Below are 15,705 nucleotides of genomic sequence, written 5' to 3'. Positions count from 1 at the left end.
CCCCCCCAATTGCAAGGGGTGATTGGAAATTTTGAGCCCTGGTATATGTTTTCACTTTAAGCTCATTTTTATTTTATTATATTTCACATTTAGCCAATGTTGTGTTAACACGGGGGAGATCACACAGCAGTATGATTAATCATAGGTGCTACGGTATTTATTTATTTGTTTTTTGGGTTTTGTCCAGTGTATGATTTTTGCGTTTGGGGGAAAAAGCAAGGTGTATTGGTTCATCACTCTCCTCTCCATTTACCTTGTCACAGGTTGTGTCGCTGGTGTGGCTCTTAGAGGATGATCCTGCTGGGTTCTTTAAACAGTACTCTGAATGTTCAAAGGAAACCTTGCGAAAATGTATTGAGGCAGTTCAGTCCCTTATTAACCAGGGGGTCTATGAGGAAACCTTTGCCCAACCCCTGCTCCTGATGTGGTCTGAGATATGGTCCAGGCAGTCTAACCCCCCTTCCAGATACCGATTCATGGGTGCAAAAATTGAAAAAAGGGCCTCAGTCATGAAGGGGTTAAACAGGTTGCCCATGACAAACGCAGTGACTCCTGCTATTCCTAATAAAATCCACTCTTAGTTTTCCATAGCAACAGCTCCTGCCTGCAATTTAGCTACACCTGGTCACAATGCAACCCAGCAAAACCCCTCATTTCCCTTACCTAAGTATCAGTCAGAAGCAAAAGATCTTGCAGAATGGACTGATTGTTTGGAGGATGAAGATTGGATCGACTGCTCTGAGGATGAGGCTGTAGATGACAGTTTTAGATATTCCAAGTCCGTTCCAGTACCAGCTGCCCCAGTTCCGTCTTTTGCTGTGTCAGCTGCCTTCACTCGGCCTGCTCCTGTTCCAGTCCGCCCTGCTCCTGTTCCAGTCCGGCCTGCTCCGGTTCCAGTTCCAGTCAAGCCTGTTCCGGTTCTAGTTCCAGTCTGGCCTGCTTTGGTTCTAGTCCAGCCTGCTTTGGTTCTGGTTCCAGTCCGGCCTGCTCCAGTTCCAGTATGGCCTGCTTCTGTGCCAGTCCAGCCTGCTTCTGTGCTATGGCCGAGCAGCTGCATCCAAGCCTTACATTACCAAGTGCAATGCAAAGCATCGGATGCAGTGGTGTAAAGCACGCCGCCACTGGACTCTAGAGAAGTGGAGACGTGTTCTCTTGAGTGACAAATCACGCTTCTCTGTCTTGCTATCCAATGGGCGTGTCTGGGTTTGGCGGTTGCCAGGAGAACGGTACTTGCCTGACTGCATTGTGCCAAGTGTAAAGTTTGGTGGAGGGGGGATCATGGTGTGGGGTTGTTTTTCAGGGGTTGGGCTTGGCTCCTTAGTTCCAGTGAAGGGAACTCTTAAGGCATCAGCATACCAAGACATTTTGGACAATTTCATGCTCCCAACTTTGTGGGAACAGTTTGAGGATGGCCCCTTCCTGTTCCAACATGACTGCGCACCAGTGCACAAAGCAAGGTCCATAAAGACATGGACTAGTGAGTTTGGGGTACATTGCGTAGTTGTAGGGAATATTTATTCAAGACTACTTGGTGGGTATCCAATCGAGCGTGTACCGCTTCTGTTTGGCTCTAGAGTGGATGAAGTGGAACAATCTGGTGCAAATCTGTTTTAAGAATGCTCAGATCGTTAGTGTAGGACTCCTCTAAGCGAGTCACATAAGCTTCCATGTCACTACGAGCAGGGAGAGCTTTAATATATGTACGAACATCCCAATCTTCCTCTACTGCCTTCCCTGCAGTCTCTCTATAGAGAGAGAAGAGCTCTGTAAAAAAAGATGTACCCTGTATATCTGAAAGGGGAGGCAAGCTCTCGACTGAGCTTTCCTTAGCAGACAATGTGGTTTGTTCAAATCCTGGGGAAATCGTTATGTTTGCATTCTCTACTCCCTCTAATGCTGCCATGTCAGAGAAGTGTGGTTGAAAATATGAGCCAATCTTACCCAATCCTGGCTTCCCAGCAGGTTTCATGGCTCTGGAGGCTGATGCTGGTGGCTGCTTTTTTTAAAATTCTTACGCATCTTCAGCCAGCTGCAGCAACAGGGACCCCTTTTGTTGCAGTGTACAGTTGGCTCCCGGTCCCGACCTGGTGTGGCTTCTACATATGTACCTCAGGCATCATGGAGACCGAACAAGGCAAGATATGCTCGCTGTGCACAAAGCAGAGCGTGTACAGCGAGTAGGACGAGCAAAGTAGGACGAGTAAGACGAGGACGGCGTGCTCACCACGTCATGGGCATGCCACCCCTTCCAATCCTACACCTGTTGCTGTTCATGCGCAGTTTAAGTTACTAGTTTATTTTGAGATTATAGTTTATCATGGGAGTGGGCTTGGAGCAGTGGATACTTTACAAGACACACCAGGACCATGGGGAACAAAAGTAGCCATCCTCCAGAAGGAAGAACAGTGTCAGCATGAATTCAGTTGATTTGAGGATCTACAGCCAAGTGAAACACACACAAACCACATTTTTATTAATTTTCAAGATTTAACTTCTGAGTTTTTAGTGTCACTTTAAGCAGCACAGAGCAGGGGGTTATATCACTGTACACAGCAGGCAGCACACTGCTGACAAGGGCAAATTGAAGGCATAGTATCGCACATGCCAGAGCTGTCACTGTTTAAATTTTTTTAAACTTAATGTGGAGTGTACAATGTGTTCGCTCCATCCAGGCCCCCACACAGCAGTGTGGTGCTCTGTAATGCAGTGGCCTGGCATCCAGTGTACTCAGGGTTGCCACCTGTTCAGGATTCACCTGGACAGTCTTGGTTTCGAAATCTTGTGTCCAGATGTCACAATTTCAGACAGACTGGCAACCCCCAGGGGCCTGCTCAGACATCCCAACTCTCCCGGACGCTCCGGGAGTCTCCCGCTATTAGATAGCGGCTCCCGGCCTCCCGGGAGAGAAACACTTCCTCCTAGTTTGCTATTGGCTATTGCACTTTGCAATAGCCAATAGGAAACTAGGTAATGTACCCGCCCACTGCTGCTGTCAATCAGCAGAGGGGGACCTGAATTTTTCTATCAGGTCCTCTTCTGGTGATTGAAAGCAGCAGAGGGCGGGTGCAATAGCTAGTTTGCTATTGGCTATTGCAATAGCCAATAGGAATCTAGCTATGCATTCTTATGCCTTTTTTTTAATATTCTGACGACTGCAACTGTCAGAATACTAAAAACAAAATCAGAAAAAAACCTGCAGATAGCAAAGAAGCTATTGCTTCCTGTGCTATCTGCCATCATTTCAGGGGGGTGCTCTCTCCCAGCCCCCCTAACCCCCCTCCGCGGATGGGGGAGCGTAGAGTGCACCTCCCTGAAATGAGAAGGACACCTCCCTGAAATGGCTTCTTTCAGGTTGGGATCCCTGCCTGCTGCTGAGGCCGCTCTGTGTTGGATGGTGTGAGCCCTGTTATGTACCTTCTGTGCAGTTCTTTACAGTAAGTCCTCCCGCCCGTTCTGTGGAGTATAGGACGATTGTTTTGGGTTTTTTTTGTCAGAGAGCACTTGTTCCTGATCCTGGTGAAGGTGAAGGGTGTGTGTTCCCTTTTTGAACATAAAGTGCCCTGAATGTTTGTCAACTGTCACAGCACTAGAAAAAAAATAGAAAATCTGGAGCAGTTTTACACTGCAGCCTCTCATTTTCAAATCTTACCTGAGCAAACTGAAGAGGGATGCTGAATTGTTGCCATGGGCAACTGCTCCAGTTTTGATCAATTCCCCTCCATAGTACGTTTACTGTGTTCCCAATTATGAATGAATGGGAAGTGATCCACATCATAGCTCCACAATGTATGAATGAACAGGAACACTCAGTATAGAGGCTTCCTGTTCATTTATAACAGGGGAAACAGAAAGAGAGAGAGATTGAGGACTGTGTGTTCTCAATCTCTTTTTCTATTTTAAAAGGCAAATATCAGACCCCTGATATTTCCCCCAAAGCCCCCAACAGTAAAGTTAAAAAAATAAAAATTTAATAAAAATAAAATTGAAAAGGTTAAAAAAATTAAAACATTTTCAGTTTCGGCCTGACATTTTTTTTAAATTTCAGTTTTGAAAATGTCATTTTGGTGCACTAATATATACATACATACATACATGTCCCCCGAATCACCATACTCCTCCTAACCCTGGCTTGGCTGTTTCTGTGTGTCCTCAATATGAACCTTGACCTGATTAACCTTTTCCCTCATTCCCCTCTCTGCTCTGACCAGTCTCTGTACCTGGACCTTCCTTCCCCTCCATACCTCTCTGTAGTGCAGACTGACCTTCCTTCCCCTTCAATATCGCTCCGTACCCTGACCTTCCTTCTCCTCCATACCCCTCTGTACACTGACCTTCCTTTCCTTCAATACCGCTCTGTAACCTGACCGTACTTCCCCTCCATACTCCTCTGTACACTGACCTGCCTTTCCCTCTATACCCCTCTGTACATTGACCTTTCTTACCCACCATACCCCTCTGTACCCTGGCCTGCATTCTCCTCCATTTTCCTCCAGGGATAGACTGACCGTTCAGGCTTGAGGACCTACAGCCAGGAGGGGGCCTGTGTCCACCTGTGCGGATTTTGAGTTCTGTATGTGCTGTGTACATGTTTCAGGCCAGCTGAAACCCGGACACAAGGTGTCATGATGTCAGGTGGACAGGTGCAACCAGGGGTTTCTGGTGATCCATCTTGAGTGCATGGAGGAGTGACAGGACATGGAGGTTACACTGGAACTCAGGGAGCAAGGAAGTGTCTGAAACACAGGGTGCAGATGAGTCTTGAAGGGCACAGGGGTTCTGCTTTAAGCAGATGTGTTGCTCAAACACAGAGCTACATATCACCTATTCCTGTAAGGTGGTGCCTGTTAGCTGACTGGCTGCATGACCTTGAAGTGCTGGTGGCTGCGAGCTGCAGAGAACCAGCACTGAATCAGTGAGAAGATAGGTTCAACACATGGTGTGGGGGGGTGTGGGCGGTACTGTGACTTCTATGAGTGATAATATATATCTGGAAGTATTATACGTATTATCTTTAATGCATGCAACATAAAAATATATCTCTCTCCTCTCTCTCCCCTCCAGGGCAGCCTTCAGAAATTTCGGGGCCCCTTACACGGCTTTAGGCCGGCCAACCCCCCTCCCCCCCGCCGCAATGACCACACCTAACCCACGCCACGCTGGGCCAGTCAAACTGTTATTTTTATACATATATACCGCAATGCTGTACAGAGAACACTGAGCCAGTCACATCAGTCCCTGTACAGAGGAGCTTACACTCTAATGTCCCCCGAACAGTCATATCAGTCTCTGTACAGAGGAGCTTACACTCTAATGTCCCCCCTACAATCACACACTATGATTATACATGTATATAGCTCTGACATATACCGCATCGCTGTACAGAGACTGATGTAACTGGGGGGGGGACATTATAGTTTAAGCTCCTCTGTACAGAGACTGATGTGACTGTCGGTGGACATTAGAGTGTAAGCTCCTCTGTACAGAGACTGATGTGACTGGGGGGGGAGGGGACATTAGAGTGTAATCTCCTCTGTACAGAGACTGATGTGACTGTGGGGGAGGGGACATTAGAGGGTAAGCTCCTACGTACAGAGACTGATGGGACCGGGGCTTACCCTCTAATGCCCCTGAGGAGCTTACACCCTAATGTCCTCCCCCCAGTTACATCAGTCTCTGTACAGAGGAGCTTACACTCTAGTGTCCCCACCCACAGTCACATTACCCGCTGGACGCAGGGCATCGTGACGCGCTGGACACTAGACATGTGCACCGGGGGAAAAATTGTTTAGTTTCACCTTGTTTTGATTCAGATTTTGTGTTATTTTGTTTTTCGGGATTTGGACGAAATTCGTTAGCGCTAGTCTGTACGAATGTTCATTTCCGTTTCATGTTCGTATTGTTTGTTTCATTGCAGCAAAGTGACATTACATTTTTTTTTGTCACTTTGCTGCAATGAAAATTCGTCCACAAACGAAAATGAGTACAGACTACCGCTAACGAATTTTGTCCGGAAAACTAATTTTTCCGAAACGAATCGCACATGTCTACTGGACGCAGGGCTTAGGGTTAGGTCACACCATAAGCAGTGTGCCCCGGTCCGGTTCAATGTGCCTGCAGTGCGTTCAGGTGCGATAAAAATCGTGCTTGCAGCATTTTAATCGCACCGCACCCGAATGCACTGCAGGCACAATGTGCCTTGCGATCCTGTGCGGGCGAACGCATTGCGGCTAGAGGGCGTGGCCACAGTGTCATTCACTTCAATGGCCCGCCATGCCCCCTCCAGCCCGGCAAAAAAGTGAGCTGGCCGCAATGCGATGCAGTGCGTTCCGGCCGGAACGCACTGCAAGTGGTGTGAACAGGCCTTAAAACGGTACAAGGAGCAGCCATATTCTCTGTATAACCACTTCCAGCGGAGCAGGTACATTTACATGAACCTGCGGGAAGTGGTTAAAAAAAAACCCCACACATACACGTAATGAAACACACATATCACACACTCATTCAAAACACACACACATAGCTTTATTAATTAAATAAAAAAAATCACACACACATTAAAAAAACACATACACTCACAACTAATAACAATAGTTAATAAAAAAGTGTCCCCCTGTCCTGCTTACCTGTTTTGCAGGAAGGGGGCGGCATTCTTGGGCTCCAGTGTGACACATGGGGATTATAGTAATGGGGGAGTGTAGGATCAGTGTGATCTGCATCTCAGGCTGATGTAGACCTACTAATCGATCCCTGCCTGTGTCACTGACACTGCAAGAGATGCAGATCATACTGATTCTCCACTGGACCATCAGGGAATTATTTTCATTTTATATATTGCCGTTTCGGCAATATATTAAATGAGATGTGGGCACTTGCCAGGTTTAAAGATGGCCGCCGCTACTCGCAGCGGCCATCTTTAAAAACGTAATGTGCAGTCAGTCACTGCAGTGGAGGCAGACTGGAGACAGGGGGACACCGGAGGCCCCCACAGAGAGAGCACCCCAGGTGAGGATCTCAAATGTGCGGGCCCCGGCTTCCTCCAGTGCTGCGGAAGCCCGGCCGCCTCCACCTCCCGCCAGTCACCTGCACGGCCGTCGGCGTACGCCGGGCCCCTTATTTGAGTATCAGGCGTACCTCCCTGACGGTGGCCCTGCTCCCCTCTCTCGCCTGTATATTCTCAAAAAAAAATTGCCGAGCGGCTCTAGAGTTTTTTCGGGTTTTGCATGAAAAAAAAGGTGGCAACCCTAAGTGTGTGGCAATAAAATGCAGCATGTTTGCATCTTATCAAAGTACAACACACCGTTGATTACATTTATGTTGTGGTGTGAATGGGACACATACTAAATTGTTTTCTATGTGTCCTTTCAGTAACCCGCATTGACTAGGTGTGGTAGAAACACAGGTCACTGCAGTATAACTGAATGGGCCCGAAGTGTGGTGACTTTCATGTTTGAGCTGCAGCCACCTTATTCAAATTTACAATGTACGAGAGAATGGCAGCTTTGCTGGCATTAGGCTCTGTATGGAGTGGGGTACAGCAGTGTCTGATTGGAGTGTGAAAAGCAGGGGACAGCAGAGTTCTGGCTGAAGGTCAAGTATACTAGTCCAGAGCGCATCTTCTACTGGTGTTGGCCTCTCTTTTCATTGTTCTGACTGGAGAAGAGCATTGTGTATATTTATGCTGTGCTGCCTTGGAATTGGAAAAAATAAATGCTGTTGCATGTTTTCGTTTCCCAAGTGGCAAAAAGGACTTGGGTTCCATTCACACAGAAGCGGATGTCTGCACATATTCGGCCAGTCGAATACGTGCAGAGCCATTCTAAACAGAAAAAAAATGCACTTTAATGTGCATTGTTCAGACTTTTGCAGCGGTACAAGTGCAATTTTTTGAGACGGATCCCGCACATTTGCGGCTATATAATAGCCGCAAATGAACAGAATTCGTGCGCGTTAAAGATTTTAGCGCTTGCGTTGGGAAACGCAAATGCTACATGTGAATAGAGCCTAAATCATTCAGGACAAAGCCTTGCTCTTACCCACTAAAACTGTCATTAACACAGAGTAGACTGTAAAATTTGTATATGTGACATGTGGATTTTCATAAAAATGTATCAATCCAGTGCAAATTATTACAAGAATTTAAAAAATAAAGATCAAAAATGTATCACAAATTAAATAACCAAGTCTATTACATCTGCCCTTGTCATATATACAGATTTTTACTCCTGTTGCTGCATTCTCTAAAATATAAATACTTTTTTTCATTTATATACTGTGAGATTTAGCTTCAAATGGAAGTGCATTAAGGACGTAGTCCACTTGCTAAAATCTTCCTTTTAGGGCTTCCTGCCCACTTTTATTTAAAAGTTCACAGATGTTTTCCCCACATGAGTTTCTCCAACATAGTAAAACACAATTTCAGCTATGTCTTTCAGCAAAATAACATTTTCAAAGTCTCATCGACTTCAGTTAGTCACTTTAACAAAACATTTTCCCCATAGGCTGTATCCAACAGACTTGCCACACAGGATGGTTCTCGCCAACTCGCCACACGGGCTTGTTCCAGGATGGAGTTCTCCTGACTCCTAGATAGACACCTTCTGTGTCTCCCAGGTGGAACCCTGAACAATGGCCAGCTGCCTTTTCAAAGGCTCACTACTAGAGCCCCAACCGAGGAATGGAGAATTCATCCCTCCCAATTCTCTTAGAAATCTCCCAGTTCCAGGATCCCACCTATAATCCAGAAATAACTTAAAAGCCAGCTCTTTCTTGGTAAAAGTGCTTCCTGGAACCGCTCAGCCCCTCTGGCTGAGAGTCCTGGGTGACTGATGCCACATTTTACCGTGGTATTGCCATGCAATGCCACAATACACATGATAAAATGAGAAAAATGTTAACCCTCTTGTAATGGCTATTGTAGATTGATAGATCTAAAACTCAAGTGCAAAGAACTCTCAACCTACTGACAACTTCCTGTATCTTTCTGTTAGATACAATGCAGCCTACATTGAATTGGATCTAAATCATTTCATTAATAAATAGTTAAACTAAAAGGATGCCAATAGATTTTTGTATACTAGGGGTTCTAAATGGTGGGTCAATCATTTTCCTGTCTTCTGGGTTTTTAAAAAATTCTTTATAATTACTCGTATAGCAATATTAGACACTGGTTTCAGGATTTCTGAATGGTGGCTCAAATATTTCCTAGTTTTTTTTTATATCGGCATGAGAATACTAACAGTTCTGTAGAGTGGGGTGGCCCCCTTCCTGATTTTTCATTGTTTTGCACATTTGTCACACTTTAATGTTTCAGATCGTCAAACAAATTGAAATATTAGTCAAAGATAACACAAGTAAACACAACATGCAGTTTTTAAAGGAAGGTTTTTATTATTAAGGGAAAACAAAATCCAACCCCACATGGCCCAGTGTGAAAAAGTGTTTGCCCCCCCCTGTTAAAACATAACTTAAATCTGGTTTATCACACCTGAGTTCAATTTCTCTAGCCACACCCAGGCCTGATTACTGCCACACCTGTTTGCAATCATGAAACACTTAAATAAGACTTGACTGACAAAGTGAAGTAGACGAAAAGATCCTCAAAAGCTACACATGATGCCGGGATCCAAAGAAATCCAGGAACAAATGAGAAAGAAAGTCATTGAGATCTATTTGTCTGGAAAATGTTGTAAAGCCATTTGTCCATACACCTTACGACCATCGCAAGATGGTCGTAAGCTTATTAAAAGCTCATACGATCTGCCTATCTTGGACAGGCAGATCGTACTTGCGATCATTGCAAGCCCGCCCCGCTGAGGGGCGGGCTTCTAATGACCGCAATGAGGGGCGGGCTTCCGATCACTGCAAACGGGTAGTGTGCGCACACTGTGTCCCATTACATCTGGCGTAAGAGTAACACCGCATTTCAGAGAAAGAACATCATACAAACAGTCAAATAGGGTGGTGGTAGTGTGATGGTCTGGGGCTCTTATGCTGCTTCAGGACCTGAAAGACTTGCTGTGATAAATGGAACCATAAATTCTGCTGTCTACCAAAACATCATGAAGGATAATGTGCGGCCATCTGTTCGTGACCTCAAGCTGAAGCAAACTTGGGTTCTGCAGCAGGACAATGATCCAAAACACACCAGCAAGTCCACCTCTGAATGGCTGAAGAAAAACAAAATGAAGACTTTGGAGTGGCCTAGTCAAAGTCCTGACCTGAATCCTATTGAGATGCTGTGGCATGACATTGAAAAGGCGGTTCATGCTCAAAAACCTTCCAATTTGGCTGAATTACAACAATTCTGCAAAGATGAGTGGACCAAAATTCCTGCACAGCGCTGTAACAGACTCATTGCAAGTTATCACAAACGCTTGATTGCAGTTCTTGCTGCTAAGGGTGGCCCAACCAGTTATTAGGTTTAGGAGGCAAACACTTTTTCACACAGGGCCATGTGGGTTTGGATTTTGTTTTCCTGTAATAATAAAGACCTTCCTTTTAAAAACTGCATGTTGTATTTACTTGTGTTATCTTTGACTAATATTTAAATTTGTTTGATGATCTGAAACATTAAAGTGTGACAAACGTGCAAAACAATGAAAAATTAGGAAGGGGGGCAACACTTTTTCACACAACTGTATATATATCATATATATATATACATAGGTTTTTAAAGATGGTCGCCGCGAGTAGCGGCGGCTATCTTTAAACCTGGCAAGTGCCCACATTACATTTATCCCCCCAATCCACACCCCCTGAAGCAACCACAAAAAAATCACAGCGCTCTCCTCCTGCAGCTCTCGGCCGGCTGTCCCACTTTCTCTCTCCCCCGCTGGGACACAGAGCAGCACCCAGCGGGAAGGAAAAAAAGCAGGGATGCACCGCTGTATCGGCAGGAAAATTGAACTTTCGGCATTTAGCCAAAAGTGCCATTTTCGGCCGATATGTTTTGGCGGCCGATATATTGGTGCATCCATAATATTTACAGCAATGCAGAATGGCACAGGCTATAGAGGACTACACATCCCAGCAATACTTTGTACAACAATAGCATTTCTGTATAAAGTACTGCTGAGATTTGTAGTCCTCTATAGAGGGTGCCATTCTGCATTGCTGCAATGCAGAATGGCACCTGCTATGGAGCACTACAAATACCAACAGTACTTTATACAACATTAGGCTACAAATAATAATTATTTTAATGAATGATTTACCTTCACCTCTTCTGGCTGGCCTTCTGTCTTCAGCTGTTTTCTGTTTGTGTTCTGTTTGCTGGGTCCTCACAGCCTCCGAGGTCCCATGGCTGCCCCATGATGTGCCTTCAGTTCCTCCTTGTTCCACGGCTCCCTCCTCACAGCGGACGGCGGGCCCCATACTATCTCGGTATCTGGCCAGCCGACGCCCCCCCTTTCAGCGCGTCGGAGTGTCAGATGTTGAGATCAGTATCCAGCGGCCAGATTGCTCCCCATCGCAGGCTGCTGGATACCGATCCGGCAAGTCCCACTATCTATGCACCAGGACTGTGCTGGGCAGGGGCTGAGTGTCAAATTTTAGCCCAGGGGGTAAGTACAACCCAGAGGCCCATGGTGCAGCAACTTGGCCTCCCTCCCCCTCTGCCCCGCCTGCTCCCCGCCACTTTTGCCATCCATGTAACGGTAGTGTGAATGGTCGGGTAATGTGAGGACTCCCTAGTAAGTCCATGAAAGGGATGACACTCTCCTCCCACTGGGCTCCCTACATGGTTTTGGCCTTACTTCGCTCCATGTCCGCTACTTAGGCACTCTCGCCCACTGTAGACCGCCACTGGCTGTCCATGCTTCTGGCCTGTGGGAGGATAGTGGGAGGGGCTGGACAGTGTCAATGTCAGTGTTCTATAATTTTTCTCAATTTTTTGTAGCCCTGTCAACAGTATGCGTTAAAATCAGAGGTTTTAGTTGCACAAACTTTTGGCCAAAAATATGTAGAAGCCACACTGCCGCGCCAAGGCACCTATACTGTTGACAGGGCTACTTGTTTGGTTGCAGGCTGGCTGGCAGGTTGAGGCTGGGGAATTTTTGTGTTTTTGTATTGTTGTAAGCCTTCCCAATGTGCGCCCTGCTATAAAGGCTGGTTATAGATGCATGCATGTACCATTTTTTCTAGTCCGACTCATCCTAATCAGCTGTTTTCCTGACCCCCTTTCTTCATGACATCCTGGAAGAGACGCGGTAGAGAAATTTATCGGTTGAGGAAAATTAAAGCACACTGGTAGTGGAGGGATGCCTTGTCAGTGCTGTGCGCGTGTACGACTGCTGCGACCCTGGTAGTTTTGCCACTAACTCCAAGCTGTAGAGGGACTACAAATCTCAGCACATTATACAGCAAAGCAGAATAATACCAACAGCTATAGAGGACTATAAATCTCAGAAATACATTTACAGCATTGCAGAATGGCATTGGCTATAGAGAACTACAATTCCAAGCAATACATTACACAACAATGCAGAATACCATCAGCTATAGAGGACTATAAATCCTAGCAATAATGACTACCAACAGTTATAGAGAACTACAATTCCCAGCAATACCACTATACAGCAATGCAGAACAGCATCAACTTTAGAGCACTACAAATCTCAGCAATACTTATTACAGCAATGCAGAATAATATGAAGCTGCATACTCTGTTGCTCTGATTTTGCGGCCCGATGTCTCCAGGGTCTCAGGAGGGTTGTGCGGGCTCTCACCAGGGGTCCATAGAGTTTCACGGGTGCATGTGGGTGCAGCAGAGGCGGCTCCCTAATTAGGCTCTCAGGTGGCCAATGCAGACAGTCAGGTGGTCAGTGCGGGCTCTCTGCTGGTCAGTGCGGGATCTGTGGTGGCCGATGGGGGCTCCCTAATAATTAGTGGTGGCTCTGTGGTAGCTACCAGATGGGTAGTGGGGGCTCCACTGATGGGGGCTCCCTAATAATTAGTGGTGGCTCTGTGGTAGCTACCAGATGGGTAGTGGGGGCTCCACTGTGGCCAGTGGGGGCTCCACTGTGGCCAGTGGGGGCTCCACTGTGGCCAGTGGGGTCTCCCTGGTGGTTAGTGGGGGGCTCTGTGGTGGCCAGTGAAGGCTCCCTGTTGGTTAGTGGGGGATCCCTGGTGACCATTTATCTAGAGCTGCAGCTAACGATTATTTCCAAAATCGATTAGTTAGCCGATTAATGAGTTCGATTAACCGGTTAATCGGGATTTTACAAAAATGGCTCCAGTGATGGACTACTAGTTTGTATTGAGATTGTAGTCCATCACAGGAGCAAGCTTGGAGCGGTGGAAGTAAAAAAAAAAAGTGTGGTGTGCAATATAGTGAAATGAAAAGTGTAAAATTATACAGCAATCAATGGCACCGGCTATAGAGGACTACAAATCCCATCAATAATACATTATACAGCGCAATACAGAATACCACCAGCTATAGAGGAGTACAACAAATCCCAGCAATAGTACATTATATCTCGCGGTATTCTGCATTGTCAGGCTTAACTGAGCAGTCTTCCAGTAACCTGCTTCTGAGATCGGGCCTGTCTGTCGGCAGCTGTCATCCCCCCACACCTGTTCCTCCTTACTTCTCCCCGTGTCTCTGTGCCGATCGTGGATTTATGTTCCCGGGGACATTTAAAAATGTACCCGGATTTTATGTTAAAAATGTTGTCACCTAAGGGGCGGAGCTTACCAATGGCGGCGGCTGGATGTGTTTGTCCTTAGCTCCACTGAAGAAGAACCCGGCATCGCAGTGAAAGTGCCCCTGACCGCCTCGTTCTCTACCAGCATGGGCTCCAAACGTAACAAGAAGTCCCATGGTCCAAGCCGGACCAGTCGCGGAACCCGAGAGCCGTCATAAACAACTTTTTTGCGGCTCCAGTGACGACGCGATCTGCCGAATTAGCAGGCCACATGGCGGCGCCTCGTGGGGACTCCCCAACCACCCTGGACTATCCCTCTTCCCAGCCGGCTGATATGTCGCCCGCCCTGCTGGACCGGGATGTAACCTCTGATGAGGACTCGGTCCCTGGCAGCTCTACAGGTGATGTGAGAAATCTGTTAGATCATCTTCCCTCCAAGAGGGACATGGAGGCCCTGTTCACATGCTTTGAACACATAAACAGATGTGGCTGGCCTGCATGAGGCGATTAAGGGAGTCCATAGCCGGCTGGACACTGTGGACCTGCATATGGATGCACACCGCACAGCAATCACAGTCCTGCAAGCAGCTGCACTGGCACAGCATAAATTATTGCAGTCAGTGTGGACGCACATGGACGATGCAGAGGACAGGAACAGGAGGAACAACGTGCCGATCCGCGGCCTTCCTAAGGCAACGGGCGCAACAGACCTGGAACCTACAATCCGAGGTATCTTTAATACACTTCTTAATAGAGGGGCGGCGGAGCCTATTGGCCTGGATAGAGTACACAGGGTCCCTGCGTTTAGGAACCCCTCTGCGCAACAACCCAGGGACGTACTGTGCCGGGTCCACTTCTATAAACTGAAGGAAGAAATCATGGCCAAAGGCCGGGAGCGTGGCACCCTTGACTTTGACGGTGCAACTATCACCTTCTTTCCGGATCATGGCACGTCGCAGGGCCCTGTGACCTCTGACCACTCTACTCAGAGATCTCCACATCCCCTACAGGTGGGGCTACCCCTTCCACCTGTCGGTGCGAAAGAATGGCCGCCTGGTGATCATGCGCTCCCCGACTGATCTTGCTGATTTTACTGCTGCCCTGGGATTATCCTCCTCTGTGAAACTGGATCCCTGGCCGGATCCACCGGCTCCCGTACTCCCTGAGGTGCCTTCGCTTCCCCAGTGGACTGAAGTGTCTCACTCTAAGAAGTCCAGGAGGGAGCCTACTTCACGCAGTTCCCTGCCTTAAAGATTGCAGCTCATTGCCACCACTTCCACCCTGCATGAGGATCTTGTCACCCTACTTTTCCTGCTTTGGGAACCTCCCTTACCTATGACCATTCACTGTGCCTGGATGCCCCGCTGTTTACGCCTTGTTTACACTGTGCCTCCTGCAATGGCGGATGAAAATGGACCATTGGAGTGTAACCTTGCCCCCGCTGTGACACTCGCCCCGAGTGCTATGCTCCTTGCGGCCCCCTTACAGGTAATGGACCACTGCGGTGGCGTTCCTGTGGCCAAACCTATACCTACCTACCTCTCTTGTCCATTATCAGCTATTCATCTGCGGAAGCGGACCACTACGTGGAAGTTTGGTATTACGGTGGCCTTGGGACATCACCCCTGCTCATGCCACTGGACCGTACTGGCGACTGTACTACGGGTGATGTATTGCTATGCAACCAAATGACATTTATATTGCAATTTTTTTGCTGTTTATTTGATTTCCTGGGGTGTGCTCGTTGGGTAAACCCCCAGTAATATGTAGATGACTTCCTTGTGGGGCTTCCAGCCTCTATATGCTACATCCACTCCTGCTCGTCTCCGTCTCCCTGGATTGGTTCCCGCCTGGGCACGAGCTCCCCAGGGGGACGGACCCTTGTGGTGGCACCAGTACTCCGGGGACGAGACCGGGGAGCCTGTTCACTGGTTTTCTGTGGTCCGGCCTTTGGCTTCGGACCTTCGCCCCCTAGATGGCAATTGACATACTACTTACTTTGGGGTCCTGGGCTTAGGTTTCCCTCCCCCTTCCCCCCTCTTCCCCATCCCACCTTCCC

The sequence above is a fragment of the Nanorana parkeri genome, unplaced genomic scaffold, assembly GCF_000935625.1.
Source record: "Nanorana parkeri isolate BGI_ZX_2015 unplaced genomic scaffold, ASM93562v1 scaffold725, whole genome shotgun sequence".
NCBI classification, from domain to species: Eukaryota; Metazoa; Chordata; class Amphibia; order Anura; family Dicroglossidae; genus Nanorana; species Nanorana parkeri.
The sequence above is the reverse complement of the archived record's forward strand: the minus strand, read 5'-3'. Positions refer to the sequence as shown.